This window comes from Sciurus vulgaris (genome assembly GCF_902686455.1).
Source record: "Sciurus vulgaris genome assembly, chromosome: 17".
Classification (NCBI taxonomy): Eukaryota; Metazoa; Chordata; class Mammalia; order Rodentia; family Sciuridae; genus Sciurus; species Sciurus vulgaris.
The window spans coordinates 55,549,965-55,566,266 of NC_136478.1; the positions used below are offsets into that span (position 1 = coordinate 55,549,965).

Here is a 16,302-nt window from a genome sequence, read left to right on the forward strand (position 1 = left end):
TCTTCCTGTTTTAGCCAGCTTTTTTTCCCCACTGTGACTAAAAGACCTAACAAGAGCAATTTTAAGGAAGGAATTTTATTTGGGTAGCTCACGGTTTCAGAGGTCTCAATCCATAGACTGCAGGCTTCATTCCTTGGAGCTTGAGGTGAGGTAGAACATCATGACTGAAGAGTGTGGCAGAAGAAAGCAGCTCATATGATGATCAGGAAACAGAGAGAGAGGTCTCTACTCACCAGATACAAAATATATACCCCAAAGTCAAGCCGCCACCTCCTCCAGCCATACCCTACCCATTTAGTTACCACTTGGTTAATCCCATCAGGGGATTAATGCACCGATTGATTTAAGACTTTCACAACCTAGTCATTTGTCCTTTGAACCTTCTTGCATCATCTCACATATGAGCTTTTGTGAACACCTCACATCCAAACCATAACATTCTGCCCTGGCTCCTAAAAACTCATGCTCACTTCACAATGCAACACAATTTAGTCCATTTCCAAGGGTCCCCATAACCTTAATAGTTCCAAGATTGCACAAAAGTTCAAGTCCAAAGTCTGTGAGACTCAGGGAAAACTGGTACCATGAGTTACTATAAAAATCAAAAGTGATATACAAGTATTCAGCATTTAAAGGTACAGAGTAAACTTTTACATTCACAAAAATAGGGACTTGGAAAGAAGGGACAGGATCAAAGCAAGACCAAAATTCACCTGGGCAAACAAGTCCTGTAGCTGCATGTGCAGCACCTGGGGCACATGTCATGGTGATATTCTCTCTAAAGTCCAAGTAGCTCCACCCCTGTGATCTTACTGGTTGCAGCTCTAGTGGCTATTCTGTTCCTTGTTTCTGCTTAATTCTTGTAGTCTTCCTCAGGAAATGTTCCATGCTACTGACCTTTCTTAATCTCAAGGGTCTCTACTGCAGCTCTGGCTTCATGCATTCCTGCAGAACCAGCACCACATGGTTGACATCAATGTCTACTGCCATCTAGAGCAGTAGCCAAACCTCCCAGGACCCTGGCTGCAGCAGTCTTTGAGTGCCTAGTTGAGCAAGCATATTGAAAAATTTGTAGATCCTTGGGCAAGAAGTGTGCCCCACTGGTCTCTTATCAAGAGAATTCTTGGATCCAAGATGGCGGACTAGAGGGTGACTGTATCTCCCATCATTCCAGAACTCGGGATTCAAGAAGGGGAGGTATTGAGAGACTCAGACCAACATACAGCCGCGGGGTGAGTCCCACTGGGTAAAGCTTGGCCTGGGCAGGAGGCCCGGACAAGGGGCAGCTTCTTGGAGCAGGTCAGGACAGCAGGAGACTTCCCCAAGCAGGCCTGATCCACAGCCAGCTTCTTGGAGCAGGCCCACCCAGTGAGAGCTTTTCTGCACAGAGCCAACCCCAAGCCCTGGCCCACACGTGGTTTCTGGGACCAGGACAGGGCAGCAAGAGACTTCCCCAAGCAGCCCTGCTCCCTCTGGGGGCAGGCACAATCTACAGCCAGCTCCTCAGAGCAGGCCCACCCAGTGAGAGCTTTTCTACACAGAGCCAACCCCAAGCCCTGGACCCAGCGGCAGGCCCTGGCCCACAGGCGGATTCTGGGACCAGGGCAGGGCAGTGAGAGACTTCTTCAAGTAGCCTGCTCCCTCCCATGTCAAGCGCGATCCACAGCCAGCTTCGTGGAGCAGACCTGCCCAGTGAGGGCTTTTCTGCACAGAGCCAACCCCAATCCCTGAACCCAGTGGCGGGCCCTGGCCCACAGGTGGCTTCTGGGACCAAGGCAGGACAGGGAGAGGCTTTCTCTGAGCAGCCTGGCTCCCTCAGGTGGTGGCAGGCCCTGTCTATAGCCAGCTTCTAGGAGCAGGACTGCCCAGGGAGAGGATTTCCATGCAGAACCAGACCCCAGACCTGGACCCAGTAGTGGGCTAGGGGCAGCTTTCTTTGGAAGCACTGCATTATCAAGTTCCTCCAAGACTTCAGGCTACTGAAGGCTGGAAGGTGATATACTGGAAATCTACAGGGACACTGTAAGCCAACAGAGGAAATCTGCAATATCTCAGAGTACCACTGATATCTGACCAATATGAGAAAACAAGGGAAGAAAATGTCCCAAGCAAACCTAGATACTATATCAATAAAACTCAATGACAGCACAACAGAAAAAATGTCAGAAAGGGAGTTGAGAATGCACATAATTTAAACAATCACGGCGGTAAAAGAGGAGAGGAAAGAGCAAACGCAGGCATTAAATGATCGCGCCAATTAACAGTTAAAAGAGCAAATATGGGAAGCAAAAGATCATTTCAATAAAGAGTTAGAGATGCTGAAAAAAACAAACAGAAATCCTTGAAATGAAGGAAACAATAAACAAAGTTAATAACTTCATGGAAAGCATAACCAATAGGATAGAACACCTGGAAGACAGAGCCTCAGACATTAAAGACAAAATATTTAATCTTGGAAACAAAGTTGACCAAACAGAGAAGATGGTATGAAATCATGAATAGAATCTATAAGAATTATGGGATATCATGAAAAGGTCAAATTTAAGAATTATTGGGATTGAGGAAGGCTCAGAGAAACAAACCAAAGGAATGAACAATCCATTCAAGGAAATAATATCAGAAAATTTCCCAAATCAGAAGAATGAAATGGAAAACCAGGTACAATAGGCTTATAGGACTCCAAATATACAAAATTAAAACAGACCCACACCAAGTCACATTATTATGAAAATATCTAACATACAAAATAAAGACAGACTTTTAAAGGCTGTGAAAGAAAAGAATCAAATTACATTCAGGGTGAAACCAATAAGAATATCAGCAGATTTTTTCAATCCAGACCCTAAAAGCCAGAACGGCCTGGAACAATATTTACCAAGCCCTGAGAGAAAATGGATGACAACCAAAAATCTTATACCCAGCAAAACTTGCCTTCACATTTGACGATGAAATGAAATCCTTCCATGATAAACAAAAGCTAAAAGAATCTACAAAAATAAAGCTGCCATTACAGAACATTCTCAGCAAAATATTCCATGAGGAAGAGATGAAAAACAATGATGCAAATCAGCAACAGGAAGAACTAATCTAAAGTAATAGCCAAATAAAGGAGAAACCAATCATGTCAAAAAAACAAAAAATGAGTCAAATGACTGGGAATATAAATCATATCACAATAATAACCCTGAATGTTAATGGCCAGAACTCACCAATCAAAAGACATAGACTGGCATATTGGATTAAAAAGAAAAATCAAACAATACGCTGCTTGCAAGAGACTCATCTCATACAAAGAGATAACCACAGACTAAAGGTGAAAGGATGGGAAAAAACATACCATGCACACGGACACAGCAAAAAAGCTGGAGTATCCATCCTCATTTCAGATAATGTGGACTTCAAGCCAAAGTTAGTAAGAAGGGATAAAGAAGTACATTTCATACTGCTTAAGGGAAGAATAAGTCAGCAAGACATAACAATCATAAATATCTATGCCCCAAACAGTGGCTCATCCATTATGTCAAACAAATCCTTCTCAATTCCAGAAATCAAATAGACCACAACACAATAATACTAGGCGATTTTAACATACCTCTCTCACTACTGGATAGATCTTCCAAACAAAAAATGAATAAAGAAACCATAGATCTCAATAACACAATCAACGATTTAGACTTAACAGACAGATATAGAATATACCATCCAACAAAGAATGAATACCCTTTCTTCTCAGCAGCACATGGATCCTTCTCTAAAATAGACCATATTTTATGCCACAAAGATACTGTTAGCAAACACAAGGAGATAGAGATACTACCTTGTATTCCATCAGATCATAATGGATTGAAATTAGAAATAAATGACAGAATAAAAAACATAAAATTCTCCGACACCTGGAGAATAAATAATACACTATTATATGATGAATAGATAACAGAAGACATCAGAAGGGAAGTAAAAATTCTCAAAAGTAAATGAGAACAAAGACATATCATATCAAAATCTCTGGGACACTAGAGGAAGATATATTTCATGGGGTGCATTCAACAAAAGAAGTAAAAATCAACAAATAAACGACTTAACACTACAGCTCAAAGCCCTAGAAAAAGAGGAGCAGACCAGCACCAAAAGTAGTAGAAGACAGGAAATAGTTAAAATGAGAGCCGAAATCAATGAAATTGAAACAAAAGAAGCAATCGGAAAAATTAACAAAATAAATAGTTGGTTCTTTGAAAAAATAAACAAAATTGATAAAGCCTTAGCCACACTAACAGAGTGAAAGAGAGAAAACTCAAATTACTAAAATTCGGAATGAACAAGAAAATAACACAACAGACATGAGTGAAATACAAAACATAATTAGAAGCTGTTTTGAAAATCTATACTCCATCAAAACAGAAAACCTCAAAGACATCAACAAGTTTCTAGAGACATATGAATTACCTAAACTGAACGAGGAGGACATACACAACTAAATAAATCAATTTCAAGCAATGAAATAGAAGAGGTCATCAAAAGCCTACCAACGAAGAAAAGTCCGGGACCAAGATGGGTTCTCAGTCATGTTCTACAAAACCTTTAAAGAAGAGTTCATTCCAATACTCCTCAAAGTATTCCATGAAATAGAAGAGGAGGGAACCCTCCCAAACTCATTCTATGAAGCCAATATCACCCTGATACCTAAACCATTGAGACACATCGAGGAAAGAAAATCTCAGAGCAATATCCTTAATGAACATCGACGCGAAAATTCTCAACAAAACTTTAGCGAATTGCATACAAAAATATTAAAAAGATAGTGCACACTACTGTATAGAGGGTAAAGAGGGGTGGGAGGGGTGGGGGGAAGGGAAAAAATAACAGAATGAATCAAACAACATTGCTCTATGTAAATTTATGATTACACAAATGGTATGCCTTTACGCCATGTACAAACAGAGAAACAACATGTATCCCATTTGTTTACAATAAAAAAAAAAAAAATAGTGCACCACGATCAAGTGGGTTTTATCCCAGGGATGCAAGGTTGGTTCAACATGCAGAAGTCAATAAATCTCATTCACCATATCAACAGACTTAAAGTTAAGAATCACGTGATTGTTTTGATAGATGAAGAAAAAGCATTTGATAAAATACAGCATCCCTTCATGCTCAAAATACTAGAAAAAATAGAAATAGTGGGAACATTCCTTAACATTGCAAAGACTATCTACGCTACGCCCATGGCCAATATCATTCTAAATGGTGAAAAACTGAAAGCATTCCCCCTAAAAACTGGAACAAGGCAGGGATGTCCTCTTTCACCACTTCTATTCAACATCACTCTTGAAACTCTAGCCAGAGCAACTAGACCCAACAAAGAAATTAAAGGGATATGAATAGGAAAAGCAGAACTCAAACTACCCCTGTTTGCTGATGACATGATTATATATTTAGAGGAACCTGGAAACTCCACCAGAAAACTTTTAGAACTCATACGTGAATTCAGTGAAGTAGCAGGTTACAAGATCAATGCTCATAAATCCAATGCATTTTTATACATAAGTGATGAATCCTCAGAAAGAGAAGTTAGGAAACTACCACATTCACAATAGCCTTGAAAAAAATAATATACTTGTGAATCAATCTCACAAAAGAGGTGAAAGACCTCTACAATGAGAACTACAGAACACTAAGAAAAGAAATTAAAGAAAACCTTAGAAGATGGAAAGATCTCCCATGTTCTTGGATAGGCAGAATTAATATTGTCAAAAAGGCCATACTACCAAAAGTGCTATACATATTCAATGCAAATCCAATTAAAATCCCAATGATGTACCTTACAGAAATAGAGCAAGTAATTATAAAATTCATCTGGAAGAATAAGAAACCCAGGATAGTTAAAGCAATCCTTAGCAGAAAGAGCGAAGCAGTGGGTATTGCAATACCAGATCTTCAACTCTACTACAAAGCAGTCATAAAAAAAGAGCAATGGTATTGGTACAAAAATAGACAGGTACATCAATGGTACAGAATAGAGAACACAGACACAAGCTCAAATAAATACAATTTTCTCATATTAGAAAATGGGCCCAAAAATATGCAACGGAGAAAAGATAGCCTCTTCAACAAATGGTGCTGGGAGAACTGGAAAACCATATGCAACAGAATGAAACTAAACCCCTATCTCTCACCCTGCACAAAAATCAACTCACAATGGATCAAACTTCAATGGACCTTGAAATCAGAACAGAGACCCTGCATCTTATAGAAGAATAAGTAGGTCCAAATCTTCAACACATCAGCTTAGGATCAGACTTCCTCAACAGAACTCCCATAGCACAAGAAATAAAAGCAAGAATCAACAACTGGGATAGATTTAAACTGAAAAGCTTTCTCTCAGCAAGGGAATCTGTCAGTAATGTGAAGAGAGAGCCTACAGAGTGGAAGAAAAATCTTTGCCACTCATACTTCAGATAGAGCAGTAATTTCCAGAATCTATATAGAACTCAAAAAACTCTACACAAAGAATACAAAAAATCCCATCAACAAATGGGCTAAGGAAATGAACAGACACTTCACAGGAGAAGATCTACAAGCAATGAACAGATATATGAAAAAATGTTCAATATTTCTAGAAATAAGAGAAATGCAAATCAAAACTCCCCTAAGATTCCATCTCACCCCAATTAGAATGGCCATTATCAAGAATACAAGCAACAATATGTGTTGGCAAGGATGGGGGAAAAAGGTACACTCATACATTCCTGGTGGGGTTGCAAATTAGTGCAGCCACTCTGGAAAGCATTATGGAGAGTCTTCAGAAAACTTGGAATGGAACTAGCATTTGACCGAGCTATCCCACTCCTTGGCCTATACCCCAAGGACTTAATATCAGCATACTACAGAGATACAGCCACATCAATGTTCATAGCTGCTCAATTTACAATATCACATTGTGGAGCCAACCTAGATATCCTTCAATTGATGAATGTATAAAGAAACTGTGGTATATATATATATATATATATATATATACACATAATGGAATATTACTCAGCCATGAAGAATGATAAATTATGGCATTTTCAGGCAAATGGATGAAATTGGAGAATATCATGCTAAGTGAGATAAGCCCATCTCAAAAAACCAAAGGACGAATGGTCTCACTGATAAGCAGATGATGACACATAATGGGGTGTGGGAGGCTTTAGTATAAGGGTAGGGTTAGGTTTAGGGTTAGGGTTAGGGAGGGGGCAAGAATGGAGGAAGGAAGGAGTGTATAGAGGGAAAAGAGGGGTGGGAGGTGTTAGCGTTAGGGTTAGGGTTAGGTTTAGGGTTAGGGTTAGGGAGGGTGGTAAGAATGGAGGAAGGAAGTACTGTATAGAGGGTAAAGAGGGGTGGGAGGGGTAGGGGGAAGGGAAAAATAACAGAATGAATCAAACAACATTACCCTATGTAAATTTATGATTATACAAATGGTATGCCTTTAATCAATGTACAAACAGAGAAATAACATGTATCCCATTTGTTTATAATAAAAAAAAGAGAATTCTTAGTTTTACTCCCTTGAGCCTGAGATGGATATGGTCTTTCCAGCATGTGAGATGCCCTTAGGCCATATTTCTTATTGTCTCTGGTCAAAGTCTTTAGCTTTTTGTTAGTGGAAGTAATGTCTTTAACAACTACAATTTTCTTAGCCCCTATTTTTCTCCTGCCCTTCAAGGCCAAGGTGTTTTCTGCTCACGACATGCATGGGGAGGGAGAAGGTAACCATTGAAGGTGTTAGCCTGCTGGAAATCAAGAGTAGGAAGTAATATTAAGAAATAAACACAAAAGACAAGAATTATATATATTAAAAGCATGGGCATTACAGGTGGAAGAAATCTGATGGATCTGATGCTAAAAAGGGAAAAGCCCTGAATGCTTTATTTATTGTGAAACCCATAAAAGGGTTTCAGTGTGTCAGACTTCTTAAAGAAAACAGGATAAAGATGGGGAAAATAAGTTGTTTGAAACTTGGAAGGTTATGCCCGTCTCTGGGTGGCTGCCTTTTAACCTATGGCTGTGAGATAAGGCAGGGCACGAGCATGATTTAGGCTTTCTTAAACTGAGGAATTCCACCAGGAGTTTCCAGAAAAGTAGCCTCTCTGCCTTATGTTCGCCCAAACAAACCCACAATTTATACATGGATTCCAACAGCTTTCAAATCTTTCTGTTCTTCTTTCAGATCTTGAAAATCACAATAAACTTGGCTAGAAGTCACCAGCAATATCCATGCCACCACCTGAAAGCTATTCTGCCTATATATTTCTTTGCCAGATTAAGAAGTTCATCATTTTTAAGATCAGACACATAGAAAGTCTCAGGACATGGGCAAAATGCAGACAGTTTCTCATCCAGAACATAACTTCAATGGCCTTTAGTCCAATTACCAATAGTGTCCTCTTTTTCCTCAAAACCCTCTTGATTCTTCTCTTCACTGTCCACAGTACTATTGGCTTTTTGGTCTTCTGAGCTTTCACCAGAATTGGCCATTAAGCTCTGCTTACAACACTCTAATGCATTTACAGTGTGCACTACTATACAACTCAAAATTTCTCCAACCTATTCCAAAAAAAACTCCAAAAGCTTTTGAATGACATGATCAGGTAGTCACAGCAATGTTCCCACACTTGGTACTAATTTCTGTTTTAATATTTTTTGCTGCAGTGACATAACACTTACCTTCCTTGTTGATGCTCTTACATTGAAATTATCCAATGATCTATGTGTGGTGTTATATGCCTGTATCCCAGGGACTCAGGAGACTGAGGCAGGATGATTGTAAGTTCAAGACCAGCCTTAGTAACCTAGAAAGATCTTGTCTCAAAATATAAATAAAAATGAAAAGAATTGGGGATATTCCGTGGTAAAGTTCCCCTGGGGTCAACAGAGTAACAAAATGAAGGAGAAGGAGAAGGAGAGGCAGAGGGAGAGGGTGAGAGAGAGAAAGATGGAGAATGGGAGGGGGAAAGGAAATTATCCAGTGAGAAAGCATCCCATGTGTTGCAGTTACCCCGTCTATTTCTCAAGAAATACAACTGCACACAAATACTTGTTTTGCTTTCATTCTTCTGTCATGATCTTGGCCCTCTTGGCATGCTGGGCCTCCCTTTTAAGATCTGTGAGTGTAATTAATCCTTTCATTTCATAGAACTCTGTGTAGTTTCCATTGTTGTGTTGGAATGGAAGTCTCACTCTTATTAACATCATAGGGTTCTCTTGTCTGCCCCATCTCTTATTCATTAGTCTGTTGTCTTCCTGTCACTCCATTTTAATTTACCACCCTCACTAAGTTTTACTTAGTTATACCAGGGAGGAAGAGAGGGTACTCTTATTTTTTCATGTGTGCATACATTTTCTTTTGTTGTTAAATATTTGTGGATTTTTATTGTTGAAATAATATATTTTTAAGAATCTAACAAACAGATTTTCCAGGATGGATGATACTTGTTTATGTAAACTTAGAGACATTGTCCAAGAGATGTCATTAAGTCTTCTACTGTTTGGCATTGGAAAGAGGATTTCTCATAGCTGTCAGTTGGCTGTAAAAGTTACAGAAACTTTGCCTCAGAGGTGACAATTTTCATGGAAGTTAGTTGTTAGGTTGGATTCAGGTGCCTAGGTAGGAGGGAGCAAGGCAGCCACAGTAGAATATCAGGCAGCCTGCTTGTGCCAAAGAACAAACAATCAGACACTGGCAGATAAACCCCAGTGGTGTCTTGTGACAGTCCCTCAATCAACGGAGTCCCTTAGCCACCCCAGAGGAACATTAAACCCTCAAGACTTCCTCCACCTATTCCAGACTACAAAACTCCAACCCATTGGGATCACAGCATGGATTCCCCAGTCTTCCACCCTGGCCTTCACCCTGGAGGGCTTGCAAATTTTGCCTGAGAGCTGATCCCAATAAAGCTTTGTTCAGATGTTTTTGATTTGACTTCTTTTTTGGCTACCTGCATCTGACCTTACATTAGTGATCAGAGGAAGCACCTGAAAAGATACAAGTGGAGCTATATTTTTAAAAAATTCATTGTATTCATAGATAGAAGTTGGGATCATTTTGATAAAATCATATATGCATGAAATTTGATTTATCTCATTTCAATCTCTAATGACCCCTCCCCCTTTCCTCTCCTCTCCTACCTGCCCATATTCTCCTTCTTTTACTTTACTCGTCCTCTTTTCATTCATTTATTTATTTCTGGTTATTGCTTTATAAATATACAGAAAGGTACAACTCACTGGGGTATATTTACATATGCACATAGCATTGGTTTTTGTTAAATTCATTCCACATTTCCTCCCCTTTCCTGATCATCCTTTCTCCCTCTCATCTCTTTCTTCTAGTCCATTGACATTCCCCTTATCATTATATCAGACCTCACACCTTTACTTTTCATCATTTTGCTCTAGCTTCTGCATATGACAGAAAATATTTGATCCTTGACTGAGTCTGCTTCATTTCACTTAGCATGAAACTCTCTTGTTCCACCCATATTTTTTGGCACATTCCATAATTTCATTCCTCTTTATGGCTGAGCAAAACTCCTTTGTGTACATATAATTCATTGTCTTTTTTCATCTGTTGATGATCATCAGAGCTGGTTTTATAACTTGGCTATTATGAATTGTGCTGCTGTAATATTGATTTGCCATACTGCTGTACTATGCCAACTTTAGTTCTTTTGAATAAATACCAAGGAGTGGAATATCTGTATCATATGGTGGTTCCATTCCTAGTCTCATGAGATGTGGAGGTCCTCTCTGCCATGTCCCATGTGGAGGAGGAAAGGGCCAACTGTTGGAGGAGGATGCTGAGTGTATATCACCTAATTACCCAAAAAACTTATCTACTCAATAAACACACAAGAGCCAATACTCTTTTTAATGAGAGGGTGCACCACCTCTGACCTCTTACCACAATCCACTGACTCTCTTTTATTTATAATATACAGGTGAAAGGGGCAAGGACTGGGAGGAGCCTCTTCTTTGATGGACAGGATAGGGTGGAGTTAGGAGAGACATTCTCTTAAGGGATAATTCCAGGAGACAGGGAACCACTCCCTCACAGCACCACATGCCACCCGGCAGTTCCTAGAAGCCAGGACTCTGCATCACATGACTTAATCTAGTCTGATTCTGCTAAATAAGAATGGCTTCCTACATCTCCCCCTTTTTAATATTTTAAAATGCAAATGTTGGGCAGTTTTGTTGAAGCTCCAAATCTTGGTTCTGAGTGCTGCTCTGAGGTCCCCACTCTTGGTTCTGATGGTATGGTAACCTATTATCACAATACAAAAAGTATTAGTAGCAAACATATTATTCCAAGACCATTCAACTTAGGAAATATCTAATGAACCAGGAATGCAGAGTTCATGAGGTCCATTCTATCTTATGAATATCCTGAATGAGGTGATATGATTTTACAAGATTCAGGCTATTATTACTGCCATGTCAAATTTCCATTAGACAATACTTAATTATCTCTTAGTCCCATTGGGAAGTATGATATTTAGTTTTAACAACCTACATGCTTACAATTATTATGGCATTTAAGCCTTTGTTTAAATCTGAGAGAAAAATGTTAATCAGTAATATTGGAATTAGTTGCTATTAAAGCATTCAAGTTAATCTCAATCTTTCTATTAATACTTAATTTTCAGAGGCCAACATCTTAACAGAAGGAATCATGCCCCTAGGTATAATGAATGTGGGGACAATTAGAAACCTAGAAGAATACATTAAAATATATATGAACCAAATTATCATCAAAGAAATAACTATTAGAATATAATGTGAATTATTCATCCCTTTAGTGTAAAATGAATCTTTTCACTGAATTCCAATTTGTTCTCCATTACATGGTTACCAGCAGTGCAAATATCCAGAGAATATTTCAAGTTACATGGACTTTCAAAAATAAGAATGATTGTATATTTAGTCTTTCATGTTGTTCATATATCTCCCCCTCTAGCAGTGCAGATCTGGGGTAGTGCAGATTTCCCCTTATAGGCTTATAGTGGCCCTATAGGTTTCTTTCTTTAAGAGGAGATCAATATTAGCAGTGCCCAAATAAGACATTATGCAATAGTAGACCAAATAGCCCCTATGAGGACAATAACAAAATTGTCATAATAAACAAAATGAGTTCAAATATTATCTTCAGTAAAACAAACAGGTTTGCAATAAGGTCTGCAGTTTCTAATGGAGGACAAAGGGGATGCAGAGGGATGTAGAATGTGGCTGTTAATGGGATAAGAAAATAATATACAGAAGTTCTAGAAAACAGAAAGGGTGAGAGTGTAATTAAAAGAAATCGGATGTTAGCATGCAAAAAAGGAAGAAAGAGACTCTGAGGGAACAAGTAAACAAAAGGAAAAGAAAGCAAGAAAAGTAAAGAAATAAAAACAATATTTTTAAAAAGGAGAAAAAAGAAAATCTACTGTATAACAGTCACATACTAATGAAACCTCCCAGTGTTCAGTAGCCTGATGCATGAGAGGTACCTGACAATGAGTTTCAAGCCTCCAGCAGGGATGGGATGGGATTTGCCCCATGCAAAGATTGGAGCTATGGCTTCCAGGCTTATCCAAGATGGCCGCTCTGGCTTTGAAATGTGTTGGCAAATGGGGAGCTGCAGCTCAGGGGTGGACGTGGTCAGCTGGAGGTCCTGGAGATGGGATGTGGTTGGTCCGGCAGGGGTCCTGGAGGTCTGGTTTGTTTGGTGTAGTTGTGGGATCCTGGAGGTTGGTTGCAATCAGTCGGTTTGGGGTCCCTGTGATAGAGCACAGTCAGTTGGTCTGGTGGTCCTGGAAGTTGGGAGCAGTCAGTTGATGTGAGGGCCCCAGAGGCAGGGAGTGGTCGGTCGGGCTGAGGGATCCTGGAGACGGGGCTCAGTCAGTCCAGGCAGGGGTTCTATGGGGCCTGGCTGTTGTCTCAAAATGTGTATATTTAATCTTGTTTTGTATAGTAAAAATAGTTTTAAAATAACTCAATTATTTACCTAGTTCCTTAGATCTTTTATAGCATTAAAGATTTAGAGGAAACATGGTTGCTTGTAAATTCCATTTAAGTAAAACTGAAACATTCAGTGGCAATGTTGCTACGTTAGGCCTTGCTGGCTTTGAAACTTCTAGAGGAAAATATATTGATATAACTGTCTTTCATTGATTTTTGAAGGTCAATCCAAAAGCATACCCACCACTTTTAGAGATAAGATGTAACATTGGCAAGACATTTGTATATTTTATCCACTTAGGGAAGGCACCAGATTCTATTGCAGAACAATAAAGGCAGTAAGATATTGGTGGATATTTCATAGAAATGACTAGCTTTATATTGTAAGGAAATTTCCACGAAACCACACCAGACATGGGAAATCACATAAGGGAATTTATTAAGCAAACAGTGTCTCCCTGCAGGGTAAGAGAGAAAATGAGAGGAAAAGAGAAAGGAAAAGAAAGGGTGCATGCTAGAGAGAGGAGAAAGCCAGGAGGATAGAGAAAAGTGTGTAGAACAGACAGAAGAATGGAAAAGATGGCGGGGAAGCTACAGTAAAACAGTTGAATTCTGCCAGGCTAACAGGGGACCAATATCGGAGAAGGATACTTGCAAGCTGACTGATGAACCAATATCTAGCTAGGATGTTCACAGAATGACAAGTGGTTGGGAGGCGGGGATGATGACTGCACCTGATGGGTGGGGGAGGAGCTTTATACATTACATTCCCCCATTTCTTTTTTTATCAGAAAATCTTTTGCTCTCCAGTTCTTTTTGAAGCCTTCTCTCTCCTTCCTGCCTAAGTGATTGGGGTTGGTTTTGCAGGTGAGATATAAAAAGTCCATTCTCCTTCCAGACTTCCAAAGGCAGATGGTTTTCATGGACTTCATTTCCTTGATTTCACTGATCCCCTATTTCTACACTAACTGCCTGTCCCCAATTCTGACTTCATTTACCCCTCTAATTCTAGGAACTCCTTCACTGCTGTAGGGAAAAGAGAATGATGACCGATCTGGCTTCTTTGAGCTGGAAGGGGGCAGTGTGGGGCAAGCAGTTTGGAGTTCCCTTTTTAGAAATCAGGTCAATTGAGGGGTTCATGGTAGAAGTCCGGTTGAGAATAGCAGGTTGTAAAGGCATCTGGGGATGGGTGCTTCTATGAGAGAAGAACAAAAAGACATGAGTACTGAAATGAGATTGATACCATATAAATGTTGCAGAATCTGGAACATGCCAATGCATATCATAAAGATGACAGAAGTCCATAATTCCTCACCAGGGGGTGGAAGAACTGAGAAGTTGTTCCCATAACAAGGCCTAGCAAAGGCTGGAGAGGACAAGGCCTTTATTTGGGAACTTTAACATTGTCTAGGTTATCAGGAATGTAAACACAACATTTAGTAGAGATACTAGCAAATGTATATTAAGCCTACCTGTGTCTGTAGGCCTTAAACTGACTAAAAACTTCTGACTCTGGCAGTTTCTCTTGATAGTTATTAGGCACATTTGCCTAAGAATCTCTCTTTTGTAGCTTTTAGTCTTTATTCTAGTGGGCTAACACAAGTGTACATCTTAAGTTATATTTAAGTATTATTTCTTTTAAATGCCCAAGAATGGCTATATTTTGGTTTTAACTATTTTGTTACATGTTTAAGATCAAGCTGGTCAAAGTGACCTATTCCTGTCTGTTAAAGAGTCAGCTGAGTTCCCACAGGGGTTACTCATAGAGAACTTAAGAGCAGCTTCTTAGCTCCATTAGTGCCATTGGTTAGGCAGGGTCTTCTTGATGAGGTGGGTCCCCTTGGAAGCATTAGGGGTGTCTCCCTTTTTCCATGACCCTCCTCTGCAGCAGGTGCAATGAGTGGATTTTCCTCTAGTGGTCTCATCAATCTCTTTGGTCAGGAGGTTGTGTGTCCCAGAGTTGCAAAGATCCTTGGAGAAGTCCTCTTGTTCCCTGGGTTCAGGATGACTTTGAGGGCAAGACCCAAATATGGACTTTTCTTGACCTCTGTATTTAATCTCAATCTCTAAGTTTGATCTTAACCATCAAGCAAGTCAGTCTCACCAGTCATAAAGCAAGAGTACTGGGCTTTAACTTCAATGTCTATAACTTTCCAGTTATTTACCCTCTTTTATATAATTGGGGTTTACATTATCTGTCCTATAGCTGATGGCTTACTATTCCAAGTTAATTTATGATGTTCGCTCTTGAAGCAGTACTTCTGCAAAATATTGATCAGGTAACAATTAGAGTTTACAAGGAAAATACAAAATGGAATCATCAACAGTAAAACATTCAGTTTGTGCAATAGCTATCTTTAATTTTGGCTGAGTTCCCGTTTGAGATCACAGTAATCTTTACAACAAACATCAGACTTTTGAGCACAACTTTAAATGAGTTAAAGTCTGGCTTACTTTGGAGCCATTCTGACATGCAGCAGAGTTGTGAGGCACAGCCTTATCTCAGGTAAGGCGGGGCTTTTCCTAAAGGTAATTTTTCCTCTTTTGCTATGACCATCATGACCAAATTCTCAAGTTCAGTGAGGGGCAAAGAAAATATTAGGAAATAAAGGTTTATAAACACAGATTTTGAAGATTAAGCTGAGATCAGATGGAACTCTGTTCTCTGATAGAAATGCAGATCTAAAGAGTTATGTCAGCAACGTTTATATATGTACGTATGCATTAAAGAAAAGCTGAGAGAGCTTTCAACTGTCCTCTCAATAACTTTTAGAAATACATTTAACAAATTTTACATATACCCTATTGATGACAGGTCCTACAATAGAACATTAAATGATAGGTTTACCATTACAGACAAGTTTAATTTGGAGAATAGCAGCTTGATAAATTTTCTGCTTTAAAGGCTTGTATACCTAGAAAATATGAACACATTTAATATACAAAGAATAATGTTTTTAAGTATGTTACTCCAAGGAATAACTTTATAAATTAATCAGATGTCGCTAACAAACACATTTGAGTAATCCCATACATGTCAAATTATTCACTCATCTTGTTGTAGAAAAACCAAGATATCAGACAAGTGTACTAACAGTATTTGCCATCTCTTTCCTGTTGAAGAAAAGTCCTAGAAAAATTAATGTTAGACATTTTATAAACATCAAAATTTTATTAGTTTGATCTCCTAGAGACTTGTGAGTTAATTTTAAGGACATTTTACTTCTATTAGTTTACCCAATTTAAATTGAACCTCTTTAAATCACATGAATTAAAAATATTGGATCCATTTTTAAAATTTTAATTTTTATGTACACTTAT

The 16,302-nt window shown here is 39.0% G+C and overlaps 3 protein-coding genes across 4 annotated transcripts in view; all 3 read left to right on the forward strand.

Moving 5' to 3' along the window:
* The window catches only part of LOC306647874 (insulin growth factor-like family member 4), a 454,704-nt gene that overhangs the window by 278,495 nt on the left and 159,907 nt on the right, over nt 1–16,302 (forward strand). The window lies entirely within an intron of this gene.
* The window catches only part of LOC306647881 (insulin growth factor-like family member 3), a 272,092-nt gene that overhangs the window by 238,293 nt on the left and 17,497 nt on the right, over nt 1–16,302 (forward strand). The gene's annotated exons all lie outside the window — the stretch shown is intronic.
* LOC306648507 (insulin growth factor-like family member 4) overlaps nt 1–16,302 on the forward strand; it is a gene marked incomplete at its 3' end in the record, with an annotated part of 178,131 nt that overhangs the window by 2,363 nt on the left and 159,466 nt on the right. The gene's annotated exons all lie outside the window — the stretch shown is intronic.